Source organism: Dermacentor variabilis, chromosome 4 (assembly GCF_050947875.1).
Source record: "Dermacentor variabilis isolate Ectoservices chromosome 4, ASM5094787v1, whole genome shotgun sequence".
Classification (NCBI taxonomy): Eukaryota; Metazoa; Arthropoda; class Arachnida; order Ixodida; family Ixodidae; genus Dermacentor; species Dermacentor variabilis.
The window spans coordinates 14,505,513-14,528,769 of NC_134571.1; the positions used below are offsets into that span (position 1 = coordinate 14,505,513).

General features: G+C 50.4%; 1 protein-coding gene across 4 annotated transcripts in view; it reads right to left on the reverse strand.

Annotated features, from left to right (window-relative positions):
• Nucleotides 1-23,257, reverse strand: part of LOC142578698 (ketimine reductase mu-crystallin) — a 76,568-nt gene that overhangs the window by 14,017 nt on the left and 39,294 nt on the right. The window lies entirely within an intron of this gene.

Here is a 23,257-nt window from a genome sequence, read left to right on the forward strand (position 1 = left end):
CTTGATTGCGACACGCAGCCGACCCGGCGTTTCGCAATATCGGAAACGATTGATAGTAACTTCAGGTTTAGCGAATTCGATCAGTAATGGCCCCTAGCTGTCAATCGAAAAAAAAAAAGTCAACAACACCTTCCCGGCAAAAATGACGGCCTTTGCTTTCTTTGGGGGTGGTGAATATGAATGTTTCCACTACAAGCCCTGCCGTCGCGTTTCAGGCTCGTAGTAGTGGCAACATGCATGATTCGTCCCCGGTCACAATTGCAGACAAGAAGTCGTCACCCTCATTGTGACACCGGATCAGATTAGTCAAGGCAGCGCCGAACCTCTCCGTTTCCTGGCGGTGGTTCAAAATATTGGGCATCCGTTGCGCACACAAGAGCCGATAACCGATATATTCCTTAATTATGGTGTGAACCGAACCGTGACTGATGTTGACACGCTCCGCCAGTTCATCTATACTTATCCCCCGTTCTTGTCTAATCAGCTCATTAACCTTTGCAATTATGTTGGGGGTGTTTGCACGGTGGTTTTGGCCCGCTCTTAGATCGTCTTTGAAACTTTCACATCCTTCTTTGAACAGTTTGCTCAAACGCTTCACAGTGGCCATCGAAATGCAATGTTTAACGTACACGGCAGCCATACGGCGACTAATTTCTTTTTGGGAAACACCTTCAGCTGTTAAAAACCTCACGACACCATGCTGTTCAACATTTGCAGCGTCCAATATATGTCACGCAACCATGTTCAGCCAAGTGTATGAGAGCATTAAAGAACATTTATCCTCACACCTGCATGTCATTTTTGTAAATGAGAGGTGCCTGTGCGCTCGCAGATAATGAACCGAAACATTATGGCGCGGAGTGGGTCGGCTCACTTTCATTTGACTCGCCCTCGTGCATTAGAAATTATAAGATACAATGGAATATACAAACGCGAAGATACAGCTTGATAAAGAGCAAAAAAGTGTCACTATAAACAAAGTTCACTGCACGTATACACAAAACCTCGCAACAAGCTATTTAAATATACTTGTAAGTCTCCAATAAATATACGTATCTAAGAAAAGTCAATGTATATAATGCGTCAAACAAGGTAAATAAACATGTTGCGCAATAGCAGCTTCACAGATCACAGAATCCTAAGGCCCGCCCCTTTCCCTCTACTCCCCTGATGTATCGCGCGCGACGGAAGGCGGCGCGCTTCATCTCCGCTTTTCTCCCTTGCGCACTCAAGACTGAGCCACCATCGTCGGCTCACCTATGCCGCCACCACCGCTCTACGCTTTCACTCGCACATACAGCATGCGGCGCGCGGTCACGATGCTATCGAATAGGGCTTTATATATACGGAACATGAGGCGCGACGGCGATGGCAAGAATGTGCCTGGAGTGTACATATAATTGCTATCGCAATAATATGAGTATCCCGCAACTGAAGCGTCCGGTGGGCCATTACTTTGCGCAAAAGTAGTACGAAAATCAAACTTTCACCGTGCGGCAATTCGCTGCGCCGCAGTAAGTTTTGTGTGTGTGTGTGTGTGGGGGGGGGGGGCACCGAGATGAAAAAAAAGACACAAAGGAAAGCATATTGGCCACAATCGAACGCCTACTTTGGGCACCTATAATGTGGCTACCGAAGTAATATCGAAAAAAACGTGAGACGCTTGGTCCACAGAAAAGCATACGCATAGTGCTCGGTTTCCTACACCGGTGAGACAAGACTTTCCGGAGAGGTCGCGCTCAAGCGAACGAGTTGCAATTCGTTGAGTCCCAACAATGATGGAAGCGAGCGACCATTGTTTCTTTTTCTCATCTGCTAGCTAGAAAGCATCCAAAACTATGCCAGGCTAAAATCCACTCGGCCAGACAAAAACGAACCCGCACCGAAGTACGCCGGGCGGTAGTCGGGGCAACACGAGAAACACGCATGCACTATGGCTGGCTCTGGCTGCCCGCGGATAGCGAGAACAAGAAAATTGAAGAGGCTTAATGTGTCCTCGCGAATAAAAGTCAAAGTAGAAAAATAAATAAGAACGTGGTTACCTTTGCTGGCTTTAGTGTCTTGACATGGATGCTATGGTGCAGGTAAAAAATATGTTAAGATTATTTTCTGTGACATGAAGGCACAAATGAACCACCACAACGCTTCGTCATATCGGACGTCGCTGCGTGCTTTGTCAACTTGTCTGATCGCGTGTTGATTTGGCGTTTCGTTGTATGGTCCGATGTACGACTATAGAAAAGTCAATGCCCCTTTGGCGTCAAATGTTTATAACATTAAACCCGCAAAGTTCCGGAATTGAAAATCTAAAGCACGACTTTGGAAATGCCACTGCACCTTTGTCATCAAAAGTTTGAGAACCTTATACGCATAAAATTTCGTAATTGAAATCCATGCGCTCCGTAGATTACGCGGCCTCCGCGAGATGCCGCGACGAGCCCTCTCGCCATCAAAACGCACTTGAATCTTTGTGCTCGGATGGTTTGGCTCCTTGCGTCGTACGACTCCCGGTGCTTGGACGCTGCCGCTAAATCCGGCCCGAGTTGACAATGTTCGCGCTGAAATGCCTTTTCGAGCGTGAAATATATCCCCCCATTCTAGACAAAATCCAGAATGATTTCCGGCGCCGGGGGTTGTTTTGGTCGGCGGAGCATAACAGCACGAAAAAATTTCGGGAGAGGGGCTGAAGCCCCATAACCCCTCCCCCCCTCCCCCCTGGCTACGCCCCTGGGGGGCGGAGGGAGGTGGTTATGTTGGTAGCATAGCATTCGCTGATGAGAACTGACCTGAAAAACAACTATGTGTCTGAGGTCGGGTGTGTCGCCTGTGCATTTGTGAACTGACCGTGCACGCGTACAGCATCGGATCGGCAGCATTGGCGAGGTCATTCCATACTTTTCTCTACGATACCCTCCCGGCGCGGAGCAGCGAGTCAGAGGCCACGCTTCTTCGTTGTTCTTGCTCCCTACTGAAATGGCGCAACCCACTCTGGGGTATCGGCCATGAACCGGACGGTGAAGGAGCTGTAAGCATTTCTTTTAATAAATTAGGGTGAAATTAAATAAGTATCTGGCAAATGGAATTTAAAATGTCTGCTGTTACAGGTATGAATAATCAATTAATATTTTGTGAATGTTGTGAACATTGTAAGTATTTAGAAGAATTCTAACACGCAGTTTGTTTTGTCTCACGCAGAAAGATGCAGAGGGCTTCACAAACGTTTCCCTGGCTGTAACCCAGTACGGTAGCCCCAAAGAAAAGAGTTACAGGAAGAGCCGAACTCAAGCCAAGCTTCTGGAAGGGTTCTTCTAAAAATCTTTTCCGTTGAATAATGAAACGGCGGCGTGTCAAAAAGAAGTGTTCATAGGTTGTTGCATAAAGTGCACAAAGGCGATATAGACAGACCAGACCTGTGGAGGTAAATGTTCAGGGGTGGGGGCGGGGGGGACTCAGCACTGTAGTCTTGTAATTGTTACTACAATTTTTCTAGAGGAGCACCATTTGTTGTTCAAAGGAAAACTGAGATACGGGAAATCATATGTTGCTAATGATGATTGCTCGAACTTATTTATAGTAGTATATTTTCTTAATCGCGCCGCAGTGCTGAAAGCTGACGAAGCCTCTTCTCAATTAGCTTTCTCCTCTTCATCACAAACAGCAGGTGTCCCCGCTTGCGGGACGATCTGATTTCCCCGCTCGTTTTATCGCACGTGCGCACACTGCCCGCCACCGGGCTCGATTACGAACGAGAGGTTGCGCATAGATTTTATCATAGCTGTCACAGCTATCCTCGCCTTCTTTAATACAGCAAAGCTGTATAGGGCTTTCAACAAAAACTATCATCGTCAAGGTCTCATACCCCCGTAAGCTAGCAAAAAATGCAATGGCACATAGCCCCGTAAGGCAGAGGCTACAAGCACTCAGCAAATTGCAGCAAACAGTGCTTACATCCTTTTTAATCACGCATACAACATAGAGAACAACATGTCGAAAACTGCCTTACCCGCCGTGGTTGCTTAGTGGCTATGGTGTTGGGCTGCTGAGCACGAGGTCGCGGGATTGGATCCCGACCACGGTGGCCGCATTTCGATGGGGGCGAAATGCGAATACACCCGTGTAATTTAATTTAGGTGCACGTTAAAGAACCCCAGGTGGTCCAAATTTCCGGCTCCCCCCACTACGGCGTGCCTCATATACAGAAAGTGGTTTCGGTACGCAAAACCCCATAATTTAATAAATAAAAACTGTCTTCATCGATGGCTCATAACCCGGAAGGAATAGCTCATACACCCGTAAGCAAGCAAAAAAAAAAATGCAATGGCTCATAGCCCCCGTAAGATTCATGGTTCACAAAATGTATCTACATTTGTCCTCTTAACTCGCAAGAGGACAACGCTAGCGTCTGTGGGGATGAATATCTGTGCCGTACAAACGAAAGACGGAATTGTGATATCCACTGTGCATATATTTCCAGGCACACCAAAGTGTGATATTGACACGTGTACTTATCTTTATCGGACAACCACGTTTCGCCGCCTAACAAATGTAGCACAGCGTGGGACGCGCCTGCATGTATCCGACGTTTCTGGAAAGTTATCGATGCTTCTATCCGCTGTCTGTTGTCGCCGAACCTTATGTTATCTGATTTCATCACCTGACGCGAATGGTGTAGAACTTTGTGGAAGGCACGCGGGTCCAAACGATTAGTCTGGAACATTCGACGACTGCTCTATAAAAGCCGACGCGCTTGACCCGCTGATCAGATTTTCGACGATCGCCGACTGTGTTCGCTGCTATCGTTGTGCTATAAGTGTAGCCTCTTTTATGGGCACAGGTTCGCCCAATAAAAGTTAGTTTTGTGTTTCACAGTATTGCTACTGTGTTCTTTGACGTCACGACCACGTGACATCTGGTGGAGGTGCTTGTGCGTTCATGTACCGAACGCCCCCAAAAAGCCGCGATCCAAGCCCGAAGCCTGAGGACACAACCAAAATCGCCCAAGACCAGCGTGCTAGCCGCAGACTGCAAGGACTGCCCCCAGAGCACGGACTTCTACCTAAGACGACAAAGAAGATCGTGGTCAAGACAACCCCAATGGCTGCCCCAGCGTCCCCCGTTATCCTACAACAACCTCGGGACCCACCAACCTTCCATGGAGCAGCGACTGCAGTGAAGACCCGGAATCATGGCTGGAGACCTACGGACGAATCGCGACATTCAACAATTGGGACTCCGACGACAAGCTGTGGCATGTCTACTTCGCCTTAGAAGACGCCGCCAGAACGTGGTTTGAGAACAGGGAGTCGACCTTGACAACGTGGCACCTGTTCCGTAGCGGCTTCCTGCGCACCTTTACAAGCGTCGTGCGCAAGGAAAGGGCCGAAGCTATGCTGGACGCCCGAGTGCAGCTACCAAACGAGAACGTTACCACCTTTACGGAAGAAATGAGCCGTTTGTTCTGCCACGCCGACCCGGATATGGCCGAGGAGAAGAAAGTCCGCCTACTAATGCCTGTTGTAAAGGAGGGACTTTTCGCCGGAATGGTAAGAAGCCCACCGAAGACCGTCGAAGAGTTTCTTCGTGAGGCGACGAATATTGAGAAGATACTCGAGATCCGAAACCGGCAATTCGATCGCCGCACGAACTGTACAAACTACGCCGGGGTTCAATCACTGGCTACCGGCGATCTACGCGAGACTATCAGAGCGGTCGTACGGGAGGAGCTGCAGAAGTTCTACCCAAGGACGCAGTCCCAAGTGGATCCAATCGCTGAAATCGTCAAAGAAGAGGTTCAGCGATCGCTTGGAGTCCCTGAGGTGCAACCACGATCACCGCAACCTCAGCCGGAAGCGATGACCTACGCCGCCGTCGCCCGCTGTCAAGGTCCCCCTCCGCGACAACGCCAGAGCCCTGTAACGCCGCAATTCCGTCGTCCACCGACGCCGCCGCCAGCACACCTACCCGTCGCCCAGCGCAGCTACGCGAGGAAGACGGACATTTGGCGAGCCCCCGACCACCGCCCTCTCTGCTACCACTGCGGCGAAGCCGGCCATGTGTACCGCCGATGCCCATACCGTGACCTGGGATTGCGAGGGTTCGCCGTCGATGCACCGCGCCCTCGGGAAGGTGAACGCCCTCGTGACATCGCCGACTACCTCGCCGCTACTCAGTGTAGCCCTCGACGACCGTCCCGTTCGCCGTCACCAGGCCGCTACCTGTCGCCGCAGCGCCGACCATATATACACTGGGCCAGCCCGGGGTCGGTCAGCGAGCCCATATCCGGAAAACTAAAAGCAGCAACCGATGGAGGTGCGGTTGCTGTTCGTCCAACTGACGAAGATCCTCCGCCGCCGACGAAGACGACGAAGAGACGATCTCGACGACATAATAACGACACGCCGCCGTCCCGACAAGGTCAGGAAGCCAAGACTATACCGACGAAAGACCACTTGACGACGCGACGTTCCAGCTTCAGTTCAACGCGACGCAGCCGTGATCCGACGCCAAGACCTAATTGCAATGCCATACAAAGAACCACCCACCTCGACGTGCTTCTCGACGGCCACGCAGTCGCCGCTTTAGTGGACACAGGAGCCGATTATTCCGTCATGAGTGGACCCATCGCAGCGCAGTTGAAGAAAGTTAAAACTGCATGGGAAGGCCCTCAAATTCGGACCGCTGGAGGACACCTCATCACGCCGACTGGAATCTGCAGGGCGAGAATAACATTCATGACCGGACTTACCCTGCCACCTTCGTTATCCTCCAACAGTGTTCACGAGACGTCATTCTCGGTATGGACTTCCTGGACCAACACGGCGCAATCATCGACCTGAAGTCGAAGTCAATAACGCTGTCGGAAGATGAAGCGATGCCGCCGGAGAGCCCTCGTAGTCACCACGCCTTGAGTGTGCTCGAAGATCAAGTGAGCATCCCTCCTCGCTCCAGCATTGTTATTTCGGTCGGCAGCGAAACACCCGCTGACGTAGAAGGCGTCATCGAAGGCGACCAACGTCAACTGCTAGAACGTGAAATTTGCGTCGCAAAAGGGATCGCTCGACTGCATGGAGGGAAAACTGAAGTGTTGCTGACAAACTTCAGCCGGGACTTCAAGCACATCAACAAGGGCACGACGATCGCGTACATCGAGGAAATTCTGGAAACCAGTAACGCGTTTGTCGTCTCGGATTCCGCCGCATCTACCCGACGACCACGGTTCCCGAACCAGACTACGACATTAATCCAAGTCTCCCCGTGATTAAGCAACAGCAGCTGAGAAGTCTGCTCCGACGATACAAAGGCTGCTTTTCGACGTCATCGAGGATTCGACAAACACCAGTCTCCAAGCATCGCATAATCACCGAGGAGTGCGCTCGACCACTCCGCCAGAGCCCTTACCGAGTTTCGCCGCGAGAACGTGAAGCTATAAGAGAGCAAGTCGACGAAATGCTGCGCGACGACATCATCCAGCCGTCGAAAAGCCCGTGAGCATCCCCTGTTGTCCTGGTGAAGAAAAAGGATGGAACCCTACGTTTCTGCGTCGATTATCGTCGTCTGAACAAGATCACGAAGGTATACCCCCTCCCACCGATAGACGACGCATGGATCGGCTCTGCAACGCTAAATACTTCTCGTCGATGGACCTTAAGTCTGGCTATTGGCAAATAGAAGTCGACGAAAGAGATCGCGAAAAGACCGCCTTCATCACCCCAGACGGCCTCTACGAGTTCAAGGTTATGCCATTTGGACTGTGCTCGGCGCCTGCAACGTTCCAACGCGTGATGGACACGGTTTTAGCAGGATTGAAGTGGCAGACCTTTCTCGTTTACTTGGATGACGTCGTTGTCTTCGCCGGAAATTTCGACGATCACTTTAGGCGGCTTGCAACAGTACTAGAAGCCATGAAGTCATCAGAGCTTACTCTGAAGCCAGAAGAGTGCCGCTTCGCTTACGATGAGCTTCTGTTCCTAGGCCACGTCATCAGCTAGTCTGGAGTCCGCCCCGACCCGCAGAAGACAGGTGCCATTGCAAAGTTCCCGCAGCCCATCGACAAGAAGGCAGTGCGTAGATTTCTTGGCATGTGTGCCTACTACAGGCGATTTGTCAAGGACTTTTCACGCATCGCTGAGCCGTTGACAAAGCTAACTAAACGTGACGTCGAGTTCAAGTGGGAAACGCCGCGGGCCGACGCATTTCAAGAACTCAAACGACGCATGCAGTCGCCGCCCGTACTTGCGCACTTCGACGAGCACGCCGATACCGAAATACACACTGACGCCAGTAGCCTAGGCCTCGGTGCCGTCCTAGTCCAGAGAAAAGATGGACATGAACACGTGATAGCTTACGCTAGCCGGTCGTTGTCAAAAGCGGAAGGCAATTATTCTACAACCGAAAAGGAATGCCTCGCCATCGTTTGGGCTACAGCGAAATTTCGGCCTTACCTCTATGGCAGGCCATTCAATGTGGTCAGCGACCACCACGCGTTGTGTTGGCTAGCTAACTTAAAGGACCCTTCAGGACGGCTGGCACGGTGGAGCCTCAGACTACAAGAATACGACATCACTGTAACATACAAGTCCGGACGAAAACACTCAGATGCCGATTGCCTATCACGCGCCCCCATTGACCCGCCGCCGCAAGATGACGAGGATGACGACGCCTTCCTTGTAATAATAAGCGCGGAAGACTTCGCCGAACAACAACGAGGGGACCCGGAGCTAAAAGCCTTAGTCGAGTATTTGAAAGGGCACACCGACGTTGTCCCTAGGGCATTTAAGCGTGGATTATTTTCGTTCACGCTTCAAAACAACCTACTCGTGAAGAACTTCTCACCAGTCTGCGCCAACTACCTTCTTGTCGCTCCGTCGGCGCTGCGTCCAGAAGTACTGCACGCCCTACATGACGATCCGACCGCTGGGCACCTAAGTTTCCCCCGGACGCTATCGAGGATACAAGAAAGGTATTACTGGCCGCACCTAACCGCCAATGTCGCCCGTTACGTCAAGACATGCCGAGACTGTCAGCGACGCAAGACACCACCGACAAGACCAGCGGGATTACTACAGCCGATCAAGCCTCCTTACCGACCTTTTCAGAAGATCGGGATGGACTTGTTAGGACCGTTTCCGACATCAACATCCGGAAATAAGTGGATCGTCGTGGCGACGGACTATCTCACCCGCTTTACTGAAACTAAAGCTCTACCAAAAGGCAGCGCAGCCGAAGTGGCAAAATTTTTCGTCGAGAACATCCTGCTGCGACATGGTGCCCCAGAAGTCCTCATCGCCGACAGAGGAACGGCTTTTACAGCAGAGCTCACCCAAGCCATTGTGCAGTACAGCCAGACAAGTCACAGGAGGACAACTGCCTACCATCCGTAGACGAATGGTCTCACGGAGCGCCTGAACAAGACCCTCGCCGACATGCTAGCAATGTACGTCGACGTCGAGCACAAGACGTGGGATGCGGTCCTGCCGTATGTAACCTTCGCTTACAACACGGCGGTGCAAGAAACAACACAGATCACGCGGTTTAAGCTGGTTTACGGCAGGAACCCGACGACGACGCTCGACGCCATGCTGCCCCACGTCACTGACGAAGAGAATGTTGACGTCGCTAGCTATCTCCAGTGCGCCGAAGAAGCCCGACAGCTCGCCCGTCTACGGATCAAGAACCAACAGAGGACCGACAGCCGACACTACAACCTCCGACGACGCTTCGTCGAGTACCAGCCCGGCGACCGTGTTTGGGTTTGGACACCGATACGCCGACGAGGACTGAGTGAGAAACTATTGCGCCGCTATTTCGGACCCTACAAGGTCATTCAACGTATTGACGCACTGGACTATGAGGTCGTGCCAGACGGCATTTCGCTATCACAGCGGCGCCGCTCACGACCAGAAATAGTACGTTGTGCGACTCAAGACGTACTACCAGCGCTAATGAACTTCGGGGCTTCGCGTAACTGACCTTTGGACTTTGTTTCTTTTCGTTTTTTTTTTTGTTACTTATGTTTAGTAAGTGTCCTTTTGTGTTTCGCTCTCTTATATTTGTAGCATCGGGACGATGCTTTTTAAGAGGGGGGTATTGACACGTGTACTTATCTTTATCGGGCAACCACGTTTCGCCGCCTAACAAATGTAATCGCACAGCGTGGGACGCGCCTGCATGTATCCGAAGTTTCTGGAAAGTTATCGATGCTTCTATCCGCTGTCTGTTGTCGCCGAACCTTATGTTATCTGATTTCATAACCTGACGCGAATGGTGTAGAACTTTGTGGAAGGCACGCGGGTCCGAACGATTAGTCTGGAACATTCGACGACTGCTCTATAAAAGCCGACGCGCTTGACCCGCTGATCAGGTTTTCGACGATCGCCGACTGTGTTCGCCGTTATCGTTGTGCTATAAGTGTAGCCTCTTTTATGGGCACAGGTTCGCCCAATAAAAGTTTTGTGTTTCACAGTATTGCTACTGTGTCCTTTGACGTCATGACCACGTGACAATATAGAGAAGTTCCACATGACCACACACTTTGCGTTTTGAACTTATGCATGCATGCAGTTCCTTCCTCCTCATTCTGCGAAACTACCCGCATGTGATGTGTAAATTACATTACAGTGGCTATCTGGTGCTCGGATTATGTTACCGCCCGCCGCAGGGGCTTAGCGGCTTTGGCGCTGCGCTGCTAAGCACGAGGTCGCGCGAGCGTATCCCGGCCGCGGCGGCCGCGTTTCGATGAGGGAGAGATGAAAAAAAAAAAAAAAGAGCTACTTGTCTCGTGCGTTCAGTGCACGTTAAAGATGCCCTGGTGGTCAAAATTACCGGACAAACTAAGATTTCGCCTCCACTACTCAGGCCACCGAACGTTCGGGCGGGAGACTCCGCGTGTCCACAGGACGCGACGAGTATGCCGACGCCTGCTACATCCGAGTACCCACGGCTGCTGTGTGTCCAAACCTTCCTTTGGCGGGGCAGGCATATGTCGTCCGGAGTGCAACAGCCAGCCTCGGCCACCTGAGCTCGGCTGGACTTCACCGGACTGACCTTGTTCATGTGAGAAGTACGACGGTATCATCGGCCCCTGTAGCTACGGCGCTCTCAGGGGGAGGGGGAAGTGTGTGACGAAGCGCGCAAGGACCGTAAGGTGCACTAGTGGTGAAGGAGAAAGACGAAGAATAAGGGCAGCCAGTGTTCGGGTGACCATGTTTGTCTCCGTCCGCTCCTGTTCGCGTCACACACACACACACGTATATATATATATATATATATATATATATATATATATATATATATATATATATATATATATATATATATATATATATATATATATATATATATATATATAGTTAACGCATGGGTGTCTGCCTAAAGGCATCGTATCAGCCGCGTTTTCGAGACACAGTAGAGGAAAAGATGGTCTTAATACGTTTATTACCAGCTAGGTTACACACACACACACACACACACACACACACATATATATATGTTGTAACGAAGAAAGGTAGCCTGCCTGCGCCCGTTGTTAATAAATCTCTTAGCAAGTGGTGGGCGTGCTCGGTTTCGACCACCCTGAGACTTCGGGGTCGCACTCTACCCCCAATCATGCCCGACGACGCATGCACTCCTCCAACTCCTCCAACGGCGCCGGCCACCTTGGTTTGTGCCGGGGCCTTGCGTCAGCGAGATCCCCCTATCTTCTCCGGCAGAGATGACAAAGACGTTGGATTGGATCTCCTCTTATGAGCGAATGAGTGCCCATAACCAGTGGGACGATGTTACCAAGTTGAGAAACATCGCATTCTATCTTACGGACGTTGCGAAACTATGGTTTCTAAACTTCACTTCACTTTATTACCTTAAACGCCCCCAGGATTGGGGGTATTACATAAGGGGTGGGTAGCTAATAAAAGCAATTAAATACGCAAGGAAAAGATGTTTAGGTACAAATTTGCTCGCTGGTAAATATGTTAATTATACAGTTCAAGAACGTGGATGGGCAGTTGATTGCGGCGATGTCGTGTGGAAGGCCGTTCCAGTCCTAGGCTGAACGTGGGGAGAATGATGAGGCAAAAGTGGTAGTGTGCGCACGTGGACGGGCGACTTGAAGGGGATGACCAATGCGGAGTGAAATGCGTGCAGGAGGACTGATGTAGGGTGGATGATGAAGTGAGCTGTAAAAGAACCTATGAAATAAGTACGTAGTAGCAATACGACGCCGACAAGCCAGGGTTGTTAAGCCGGATTCTGCTTTTAACGATGATATACTGATATTATATGAATAGCATGAATGAATGAATCTTGTGGCACAGTTTTGTACTGATTCTAGACAGTTTGTTAGATATTTTTGGTTAGGGCTCCAGATGGCAGAGACATATTCCAGCTTAGAGCGTACGAGTGACTTGTATGCAAGCAATTTTAGGTTTGGTGGCGCTAGACGTAGATGACGTTTTAGGAAACCAAGGCTTCTGTTAGCAGATTATATCACTCTAGTGACACGCGCGTTCCAGGTTAGATCGTTAGACAACGTTACGCCTAGTTATTTGTAAGACTGTGTTAATGCTATCGTGACGTGCGAGATTGTATAAGGGAATACGAGAGGATTACGTTTTCGATGAAATGACATCAGTTTGCATTTATCGGGGTTTAGTTCCATGAGCCATTGGTTACACCAGTTCTAGACGCAAGTTAAATCACTTTGGAGAGTTAGTTCATCAGAGGGGTCACTGATTGTGCGATATATAACACAGTCATCGGCAACGATACGAACATTACAAGAGACATGTGTTGGTAGGTCGTTAATATATATTAAAAATAGAAAGGGACCAAGAACTGACCCTTGCGGGACGCCTGATGTTACTGCAAGAGACCTAGAGGCTTGATTATTAACGTTGTTGCGTTTCGCCTGCGACACGTGGTTTTGCCGGCGCGACTGCGGCGGGGCGGCAGACATTTTGGCCCGATCGTCGTCGCCGCAACACTCAGCGCCAGGTGTTTCCAGGCGCGACTGCGGCGATGCGACCGCCTAGGGATCATCCTCGCATTCCAGTCATTGTGCCCGAAACAGGCGATGCCAAAGCAGGGATCTCATTCCAGTCATTGTGCCCGAAACAGGCGATGCCAAAGCAGGGATCTCGTTCCAGTCATTATGCCCGAAACAGGCGATGCCAAAGCAGGGACCATCCTCTCATTACAGTCATTGTGTCCGACCGGCAGCGCCACGACAGGGTGCTACGAGATCGTGCTCGACATGGTGCTACGGCATCGCTACGACAGTGTGCGTCACCATTAGCCCATTGTACATTCACGTGCTCGTCTTTTGAGGGGTTCCTTCTTGCCCTCAACTGCGAGAGTATAAAAACAGCTGCCCCCGGACGCCAAAAAGGAGGGCTCCGATTTCTTCTGTTGAGTGAAGTGCTCTCCCGTCTCTCTACTTCGGTCAACCTGACCGCCAACTCTTTGCGATGTTAAAATAAACAAGTTGTTTTGTTGTTACCAGTCGACTCATGCTTTGCCGGGACCTTCGGATGCTTCCAGTTGTACCCCAGGCCGCCAGGCCAACGCTACCCTTGGGGCTTGCGACCCAGGTACAACCACGGGCGTCAGCGCCGAGTTCCCAACAGATCGTACCAGCAGTCCGATCAAAACATCTGGTTGCCAGCGGTGAGATCGCCTCCGACTTCAAACAACTGTCTGCCAGCGGTGAGATCGCGACAACGGAGGCCAGCAGCAAAGAGATGCAGTTGACAGTATGCTGAGCAGCTCAACGACGATCCGGGAGCAGTGCAACGAGCCCTGTGTGACGACTGGTTGCCTGCAGCGGAACGACTGCGCGGAATTCCTGCCTGCGAGGTTTGGTGAGTGCGGGACTTTCTTCTTCTGAGCTTTGCCAGGCTTTTTGTTAGTGTCAGAAACAGAGCTGGTAATTGTGGTTGTCGTTGCTGCCGGGTTAGTTTGCGGCAAGACAATAGTAAGCAGTAGAGAAAGCAGCATTCAGAGCAGCCATGGATTTGAAGTCGTTGCGCAAACCGAAATTGTTGGAGCTTGCAAGAGAGTTGGGTCTGGATGTCTCGGACAAACTCAGAAAACCAGAACTGCTAAAGGCTATTCTTGAGTTAGAGGCTGAGGATGACGAGCTGTCGGAATGCCTTGAGACTATTGAGGAGAGGTCAAAAAGACAGGAGCGCGAACTTAAAGAGCAAAAAGAGAAATATGAGCGCGAACTTAAAGAGCAAAAAGAGAAACAGGAGCGCGAACTTAAAGAGCAGAAAGAAAAAGAAGAGCGTGACCGTCAACACGCTTTGGAAATGAAGCGTCTTGAGGGAGAGATGGAACGCGCTCGTAATGGAAGTCAGGCACACGGTGCAGGAGAACGAGTATTGTTCAAAATGACTGACCTGATGCGGCCGTTTAAGCTTGGAGAGGACATTGGTTTGTTCCTGGTTAACTTTGAGCGAACGTGCGAGAAGCAGGGGTTCTCTCGGGAAACGTGGCCACAGCGCTTGCTCACTTTGTTACCCGGCGAGGCGGCCGACGTAGTCGCTCGCTTGGATAGAGAGGAAGCAGAGGATTTCGACAAAGTAAAATCGAGTCTGCTAAAAAAGTACCGGCTGTCTGCGGAGGCGTTCCGTCGGAAGTTTCGGGAAAATGAGAAAGGCAAAAGTGAGTCATATACAGAGTTTGCGTATAGGCTTATGTCGAACATGCAGGAGTGGCTCAAAGAAGAGAAAGCGTTTGGTGACCACGATAAAGTTCTGCAGTGTTTCGGGCTAGAACAGTTTTATAGTCGGTTACCGGAGAACGTGCGATACTGGGTCTTGGATAGGCCAGACGTGAGTACGGTGGCTAGGGCCGCTGAGCTAGCCGAGGAGTTTGTGACGCGTCGAGCTCGCGGAGCTAAGGACGGTCAAAAGGGTGAATTTGGCTCGAAGTTTGAGAGGCCGAAGTTCACACCCATGAGAGCAAAGGGGAACACGCGTAGTGAGGATGCGAGTGAAAGCAGTCCGACCAAACGTAAAGAGACGGCGGCAGCCAAACGCAGAAAGCGGTTCGAGATGAGGCGAGCGCGCTTGTGTTATACGTGCCAGAAGCCGGGTCACTTTTCGGCGCAGTGTCCGGAAACAACACCAAAAGTTGTGTTTTTTTCAATAGGCAGCACTGACGAGAGCATGAAGCTTCTCGAGCCTTACATGCGAGACCTCCTCGTGAACGGGAAAGAGTGCCGAGTGCTTCGCGATTCCGCAGCTACGATGGATGTAGTTCACCCGTCTTACGTAGAACCCCATATGTTCACGGGCGAGTGCGCATGGATCAAGCAAGCCGTGGAAGCTCATAGCGTGTGTCTGCCAGTAGCAAAGGTGCTTATTGAAGGACCTTTCGGAGCGCTTGAGACAGAGGCGGCAGTGTCATCTATGCTGCCACCCCAGTACCCGTACCTATTTTCAAACAGGTCCGATCACCTCCTGCGCGAGAAGGGGCTTTTGTTTGGTGAAGCTAGTGTTCAGGCCTTAACCAGATCGAAGGTTCGGGAGCTCGCTGCAAAGGCGGTAGTTGCGGGGCCGACGTTATCAAACAACGAAAAAGGGTCAGAGGCGCAGCAAGCTGATATTCCGAGCACGCCCGAACTGAATAAACTTGAGTCTGTAACGTTAAAGGCGCCAGATACTGGAGAGGAAACGCCCGACGCGGGAAAGTTAGAAGAGCTATCTACTGATTTGCTCATCGCGCCTACGTCAGACGGACTTGATAGGTTGCTAAAAGTCAGCCGGACGGCTTTGATAGCCGAGCAAAAAAAGGATGGCAGCCTGGAAAACGTGCGCTGCAATGTCAAAGAAGGTATCGCCAGGAAAACTGCGCGTTTTGTGGAAAGAGGTGGAGTCCTGTACCGGAAGTATCTAGACCGCCGAGGAGTGGAGTTCGATCAGCTAGTCGTGCCTCAATGCTATCGTCAGGATCTGTTGCGCTTGTCACACGGGGGTTCGTGGTCCGGACACCTAGGAGTTAAGAAAACTAAGGACCGTCTCTTGCAAGAGTACTATTGGCCAGGGTGTTTTCGGGACGCAGACCATTTCGTGAGGACATGTGACACTTGACAGCGGGTGGGCAAACCAGGGGACAAATCAAGGGCGCCGTTGAAATTGGTACCTATCATTACGGAGCCTTTTAGACGGCTCGTTATTGATACTGTGGGACCTCTGCCGGTAACAGCCACGGGGTACTGACACATTTTGACTGTGATCTGCCCAGCGACAAAGTTCCCTGAAGCAGTGCCGCTTAAAGAACTCAGCTCAGTTGAGATAGTTAATGCACTACTGTCCATATTTGCGCGAGTTGGTTTTCCTGCAGAAATTCAATCAGATCAGGGCACAGTGTTTACTAGCGCTTTGACGACAACTTTTCTCGAAAGGTGTGGGGTAAAGCTGTTACACAGCTCAGTGTACCACCCACAGTCGAATTCCGTTGAGAAGCTCCACTCCGTCATGAAGCGCGTGTTGAGAGCGTTGTGTTTTGAACATCGAACTGACTGGGAGCTGTGTCTGCCTGGGGTGATGTTTGCTTTAAGGACCGCGCCGCATGCGGCTACGGGGTTTTCGCCAGCTGAACTGGTGTACGGTCGCTCGCTTCGGTCTCCGCTTCGCATGCTTCGAGAATCGTGGGAAGGTAGGGGCGACGACCCAGTCGTGGTGGAGTATGTACTTAAGCTCCTCGAACGCTTAAGAAGGGCACAGGAGTTGTCAGGTGAAGCAATGACAAAGGCCCAGCAGAGGGCCAAGGTTTATTATGATCGGACAGCCAGGGCCCGTCGTTTTGAGGTTGGCGATGAGGTCATGATATTGCGCACATCGCTAAACAACAAACTAGACGTGCAGTGGGAGGGCCCAGCACGAATTGTTCAGAAACTGTCGGACGTTAACTACGTGGTAAGTCTGCCAGGAAAGCGGAAAGCACAGCAAGTTTACCACTGTAATCTGCTCAAACCTTATAGACAACGGGAAGCAGTGGTGTGCATGATGATAAACGTTCCTGAAGAGCTTCCAGTCGAGCTTCCGGGACTAGGCTCAGTGACGAACAGGGAAGACACCGGTCAAGTCATTAGTGACCTTATCAGTAAAGCACCGCTGTCGCCCGAGCAGAAAACCGAACTACACCAGCTATTACAAGAGTTTCAAGGTCTGTTCTCTGAAAGGCCTGGTAGGACTTCTGTACTTACTCATGATATTGAACTTACCTCCCCAGAGCCAGTACGATCCAAGGCGTATCGGGTGTCACCCCGCCAGAGCGATATTATGGAGGCTGAGGTAAAGAAAATGCTACAGCTCGGTGTTATTGAGGCAGGTGAGAGTGATTATACCTCCCCTTTGATTTTAGTTGAGGTACCGGGCAAGGAACCTCGTCCTTGCGTCGACTACCGCAGGCTTAATTCCATCACTAAGGATCAAATCTATCCGATCCCTAACATCGAGGAGCGCCTTGAGAAAGTTAGTAGCGCTCAGTTTATTTCCACCCTAGATCTTGTCAGGGGTTATTGGCAGGTTCCACTTACAGAAGAGGCTAGTAGGTATGCGGCGTTCATTTCACCAATGGGAACATTCCGTCCTAAAGTGTTGAGTTTTGGTTTGAAGAACGCGCCATACTGTTTTTCAAGCCTCATGGATAAAGTGTTGCGGGGACAGCAAGAATTCGCTTTACCGTATCTAGACGACGTAGCGATATTCTCCGCATCCTGGTCTGAGCATATGACACACTTGCGGGCAGTGCTAACCCGCCTGCGCGAAGCGGGCTTGACAGTCAAGGCTCCTAAGTGCCAGTTAGCACAGGCCGAGGTTGTCTACCTCGGTCACGTGATTGGTCAGGGTCGTCGCCGCCCCTCTGAAATAAAAGTGGCCGCTGTGCGAGACTTTCCGCAACCGCGCACGAAGACCGATATTCGGTCGTTCTTAGGTGTCGCCGGCTACTATCAGAGGTACATCCCTAGGTACTCTGATATCGCGGCTCCCCTGACGGATGCTCTAAGAAAGACAGAGCCTCAAACAGTCGTCTGGGACGAGACCAAGGAAAGAGCTTTTAGCGCCCTAAAGAGTGCCCTAACAAGCCAGCCTGTGCTACGATCGCCAGACTATACAAAAGGGTTCATTGTTCAGTGCGATGCTAGTGAGCGAGGCATGGGCGTTGTACTGTGCCAACGGGAAAATGGAGAAGTAGAACACCCCGTCCTGTATGCTAGTCGTAAGCTGACCAGTCGTGAGCAGGCGTATAGCGCCACCGAGAAAGAGTGTGCGTGTCTCGTGTGGGCCGTTCAGAAATTGTCATGCTATCTAGCCGGCTCGAGGTTTATCATTGAGACGGATCACTGCCCTCTCCAATGGCTGCAGACCATCTCTCCCAAAAATGGCCGCCTCCTGCGCTGGAGCCTCGCTTTACAACAATATTCCTTTGAGGTGCGTTACAAAAAGGGGAGTCTCAACGGTAACGCCGATGGCTTAAGTCGAAGCCCCTAACGTAGGAATCAGCCTCAAAACTGTTTGTTACTGATGTTTTTCTTCCTGAGGCAGGATTTTTTTTTTAACATATTGCTTTTGTTTAGTGTTTCAAAGTGATGATATGCTTTCTAGTGCAATTTTTCAATTTGTGGACGCGTTCTGAGTGATGCTAGACTACTGTAAGGAACTAGGCAGTGGTATAAAAAGGGGAAAGAGCCTGGCAGGGCTTAGTGAGGGTTGTGCCGTGCTTGCTGACTGAGCGGTTGAGTTTCAGCGTAGTTCTAACGCTTGCCGGGAACGAGAACAAAAATGTGAACTCTCCCGAAGTCACTTTGCAGTGTCCCGTGCGAACCTGAACAAGAGAACGAGGCCTTCTCTGTGCGCTGCGCTCAAGAAACGTCGAGGGACGCCCGACTTCGGTTATGAGCATCATCGAGCGACATCCCTCCGGACAGCGGATGCAGTCCCCTGTCCATCGGGATCTCCTTCCCCCGGCGGGGCGGTCTGTTGCGTTTCGCCTGCGACACGTGGTTTTGCCGGCGCGACTGCGGCGGGGCGGCAGACATTTTGGCCCGATCGTCGTCGCCGCAACACTCAGCGCCAGGTGTTTCCAGGCGCGACTGCGGCGATGCGACCGCCTAGGGATCATCCTCGCATTCCAGTCATTGTGCCCGAAACAGGCGATGCCAAAGCAGGGATCTCATTCCAGTCATTGTGCCCGAAACAGGCGATGCCAAAGCAGGGATCTCGTTCCAGTCATTATGCCCGAAACAGGCGATGCCAAAGCAGGGACCATCCTCTCATTACAGTCATTGTGTCCGACCGGCAGCGCCACGACAGGGTGCTACGAGATCGTGCTCGACATGGTGCTACGGCATCGCTACGACAGTGTGCGTCACCATTAGCCCATTGTACATTCACGTGCTCGTCTTTTGAGGGGTTCCTTCTTGCCCTCAACTGCGAGAGTATAAAAACAGCTGCCCCCGGACGCCAAAAAGGAGGGCTCCGATTTCTTCTGTTGAGTGAAGTGCTCTCCCGTCTCTCTACTTCGGTCAACCTGACCGCCAACTCTTTGCGATGTTAAAATAAACAAGTTGTTTTGTTGTTACCAGTCGACTCATGCTTTGCCGGGACCTTCGGATGCTTCCAGTTGTACCCCAGGCCGCCAGGCCAACGCTACCCTTGGGGCTTGCGACCCAGGTACAACCACGGGCGTCAGCGCCGAGTTCCCAACAGATCGTACCAGCAGTCCGATCAAAACAACGTGAACGAATTGAGTACGGTTTGCCAGAAATTCTTTTATCCACTGCAGCACGCTATGATGCAAGTTTAACCAAGAAAGCTTTAGTAGCAAGCGCTTGTGAGGAACCTTGTCGAAGGCTTTCGCGAAATCTAGGAAGATTGAGTGAGCTTGAAGGTTAGAATCAAGGGCCATGTGCAGGTCATGGACAAAAATAGCTAATTGTGTTTCACAAGATAGGTTCTTACGGAAGCCGTGTTGAGAAGGATGAAATAAATTAATAAAGTCAAGAAAGTTCATTATGCAAGAATAGATTACATGTTCCATGATTTTGCATGGCACACTTGTTAAAGAGATAAGGCGATAATTAAGGGGCGATTATTTGTTGCCTGATTTGAAGACCGGAACGACTTTCCCCACCTTCCAATCGCTGGGTATGCTACCTGTGGAGAGTGATTGTGTGAACAATAATGATTAGTACACTGAAGAAGCATGCCGAATGTTTTTAAGAGTTTGCTGGTGATTTCGTCAGTACCTGCAGAAGATGACATCTTAATATTTTCAATGATACCGGTGATGCCGTGTGCAGCGAATGTGACTGGTGGCATAAGCGATCTTGGTTAGGCAGTTGGGACAAATGTTGGCATATCAGTTTCGTTTGTGAAGACGGATGAAAATGCAGTGTTAAATATATTTGCACACTGAACGGCGCTCACTTCCTCGCCAAGTGTGTCGGTAAGTGAGATGATAGGCGCATGATCAGGGTTTAGAACTTGCCAGAACTTTCTGGGGTTATTGGTTAGGATCTTTCGCAGGTCAGCATGAAAAAAATGCGTGTTTGGCATTATAAATGGACCGCAAATATGTTGACTCGGCTTTGTAGTATTTATTCCATGCGCATTCGCTTGGGTTTAGTTTTGCGGCACGGAAAAGTTGTTTCTTCTTGTTATCCAGTGTTTTCAAGGACTTTGTGAACCATGGTTTGTTATGATTGGCAGGAAATGTAATGGTGGGAATGAATTTGGATCCTAGTTCGGCAAGTTTTGTTTTAAAAGTAATCCAGTTGTCCTCAATTGATCGGTCGTGAAAACCTCTTTCGAATTCTGGAAAAAAAAACGAGCAATTGTTTGTTCATTTCATTGCAATTGCCTTTGTCGTAAAGGCGAATTGTTTTGTGGGACGTTTGGCGCGATTCCGCGATGAAGGTGAAAGCAGCATGTATAATTTTGTGGTCGCTAACTTCGCGGAGGTAAGTAAGATTTGCTAAACTTTCAGGGTGATTGGTTAGTATAAGGTCCAAGATGTTTGACGAATCACGTACGACGCGTGCAGGTTCTGTTACTAATTGGGTGAGATTAAAATTTAGACAGACGTCAAGGAAGTTAGTTATTTCTTCATTGCTTGATGGTGTGAAGTTCTGCCAGTCAATAGACGGGAAGTTAAAATCGCCAAAAAAGAAGAATGCGCGCGTTGGGATGTGTAGTAGTAAGTTGATTTAGGCTATCATTTAGGTAATAAGAAAATTTTGGATAGCTGTAGGGCGGTCTGTAGCAGACACCTAGTATGGCGGTTTGAGGTGCGGAACGGCAGATTACCCATAGTATTTCAAGTTCTGATTGTATGTTAATAACAGAACAAGGCAATTGCTGGTTAGTGGCAATTAGAACACCTGCTCCTCTGGAGCCCTTGCGGTCTTTGCGGAAAACTTTAAAATTAGGTAGATCGGCAAGAACTTCAGTATCAGTAACGTCTTCTGTTAGCCACGTTTCAGTTAGTACAAGTATGTTGCTGGAAGATGATGAAACAAGATTACAGATATGTGTTTGCGTTTGGGGAGGAAACTGCGTATGTTTGTGAAAATAATAGAAAGATTTGGAAGTTTACCACGAGGGCTGCTACCAGGAAGTTTAGTTACCTGACGATGAACCGTATGCTATGAGATTTCTTTTACTGTCTTCGATGATTCGTCGAATGCGTACCGTTTAGGACCGATGACCAATGTTTTGTAGCGCAAGGAAAATGTTGTGGTTTGAGTTTTGGCAAATCTAACTAGATGCTTTCGCGCATATCGCACAGGGCGTGATAAATCCTCCCCAATGCTGTAATCAGTCCCTTTTAACTTACGGCCATTAGAAATAATTAGCGCTTTGGTTTTTAAAAAAATGTCAATTTGACTATTATTGGGCGATCATTATTATTAACCATGAAGCCGACCTCACATCGTGGTTGGTCTTCAAGACCAGCTTTACCCAAGTTTTCGGTCGACCAGCAATACGAAAGCTTCGTGCAGAACAACGCTTGCGCACACGATCCCAAGGGGCCGGAGAGAATTTCACGAGCTAATTGAGGACATTGTCGACTTTGCAAACGGCTGAACGCGTCGTTGTCAGAGGAGAAGAAGATCAAACATATAATGAAAGGTATTGAGGACGACGTGTTTCAAATGTTATTATCGAAGATTCTTCATACCGTCGCGGAAGTGATATAATTGTGTCAGAGTTACGACGAGTTGCGCAGGCTACGGCTTCACACCCGACGTCCCACCCCACCCGCCGACTCTCTGTCAAGCCTTGGAGTCGACGACAACCATGCTGCTCAGTTTATAAAAATTCAGGAATTTGTTCGCGCAGAGGTGGCCCGCCAGCTATCTTTGATATCGTGTGTCCCGGAACCACCACCCGCTTTGCCTCCTACGATCCGCGACTTCATTCAAGAGCAAGTGCCTCAAGCCGTTCCTCCAGCCGCTGAGCAGACACCAGCCACTGCAGCTCTCCCTTACGCTGAAGCAGTTTCCCGACCTCGCCCTGTTGCGTTTCGCCTGCGACACGTGGTTTTGCCGGCGCGACTGCGGCGGGGCGGCAGACATTTTGGCCCGATCGTCGTCGCCGCAACGCTCATCGGCAGGTGTTTCCAGGCGCGACTGCGGCGATGCGACCGCAAAGAATCACCCTCGCATTCCAGTCATTGTGCCAGAACCAGGCGCTGCGAAAGCAGGGATCATCCTCTCATTACAGTCATTGTGCCCGACCGGCAGCGCTACAACAGGGTGCTACGAGATCGTGTTCGACATGGTGCTACGGCATCGCTACAACAGGGTGCTACGAGATCGTGCTCGACATGGTGCTACGGCATCGCTACAACAGGGTGCTACGAGATCGTGCTCGACATGGTGCTACGGCAGCGCTTCGACAGTGTGCGTCACCATTAGCCCATTGTACATTCACGTGCTCGTCTTTTGAGGGGTTCCTTCTTGCCCTCAACTGCGAGAGTATAAAAACAGCTGCCCCCGGACGCCAAAAGGGAGGGCTCCGATTTCTTCTGTTGAGTAAAGTGCTCTCCCGTCTCTCTACTTCGGTCAACCTGACCGCCAACTCTTTGCGATGTTAAAATAAACAAGTTGTTTCGTTGTTACCAGTCGACTCATGCTTTGCCGGGACCTTCGGATGCTTCCAGTTGTACCCCAGGCCGCCAGGCCAACGCTACCCTTGGGGCTTGCGACCCAGGTACAACCACGGGCGTCAGCGCCGAGTTCCCAACA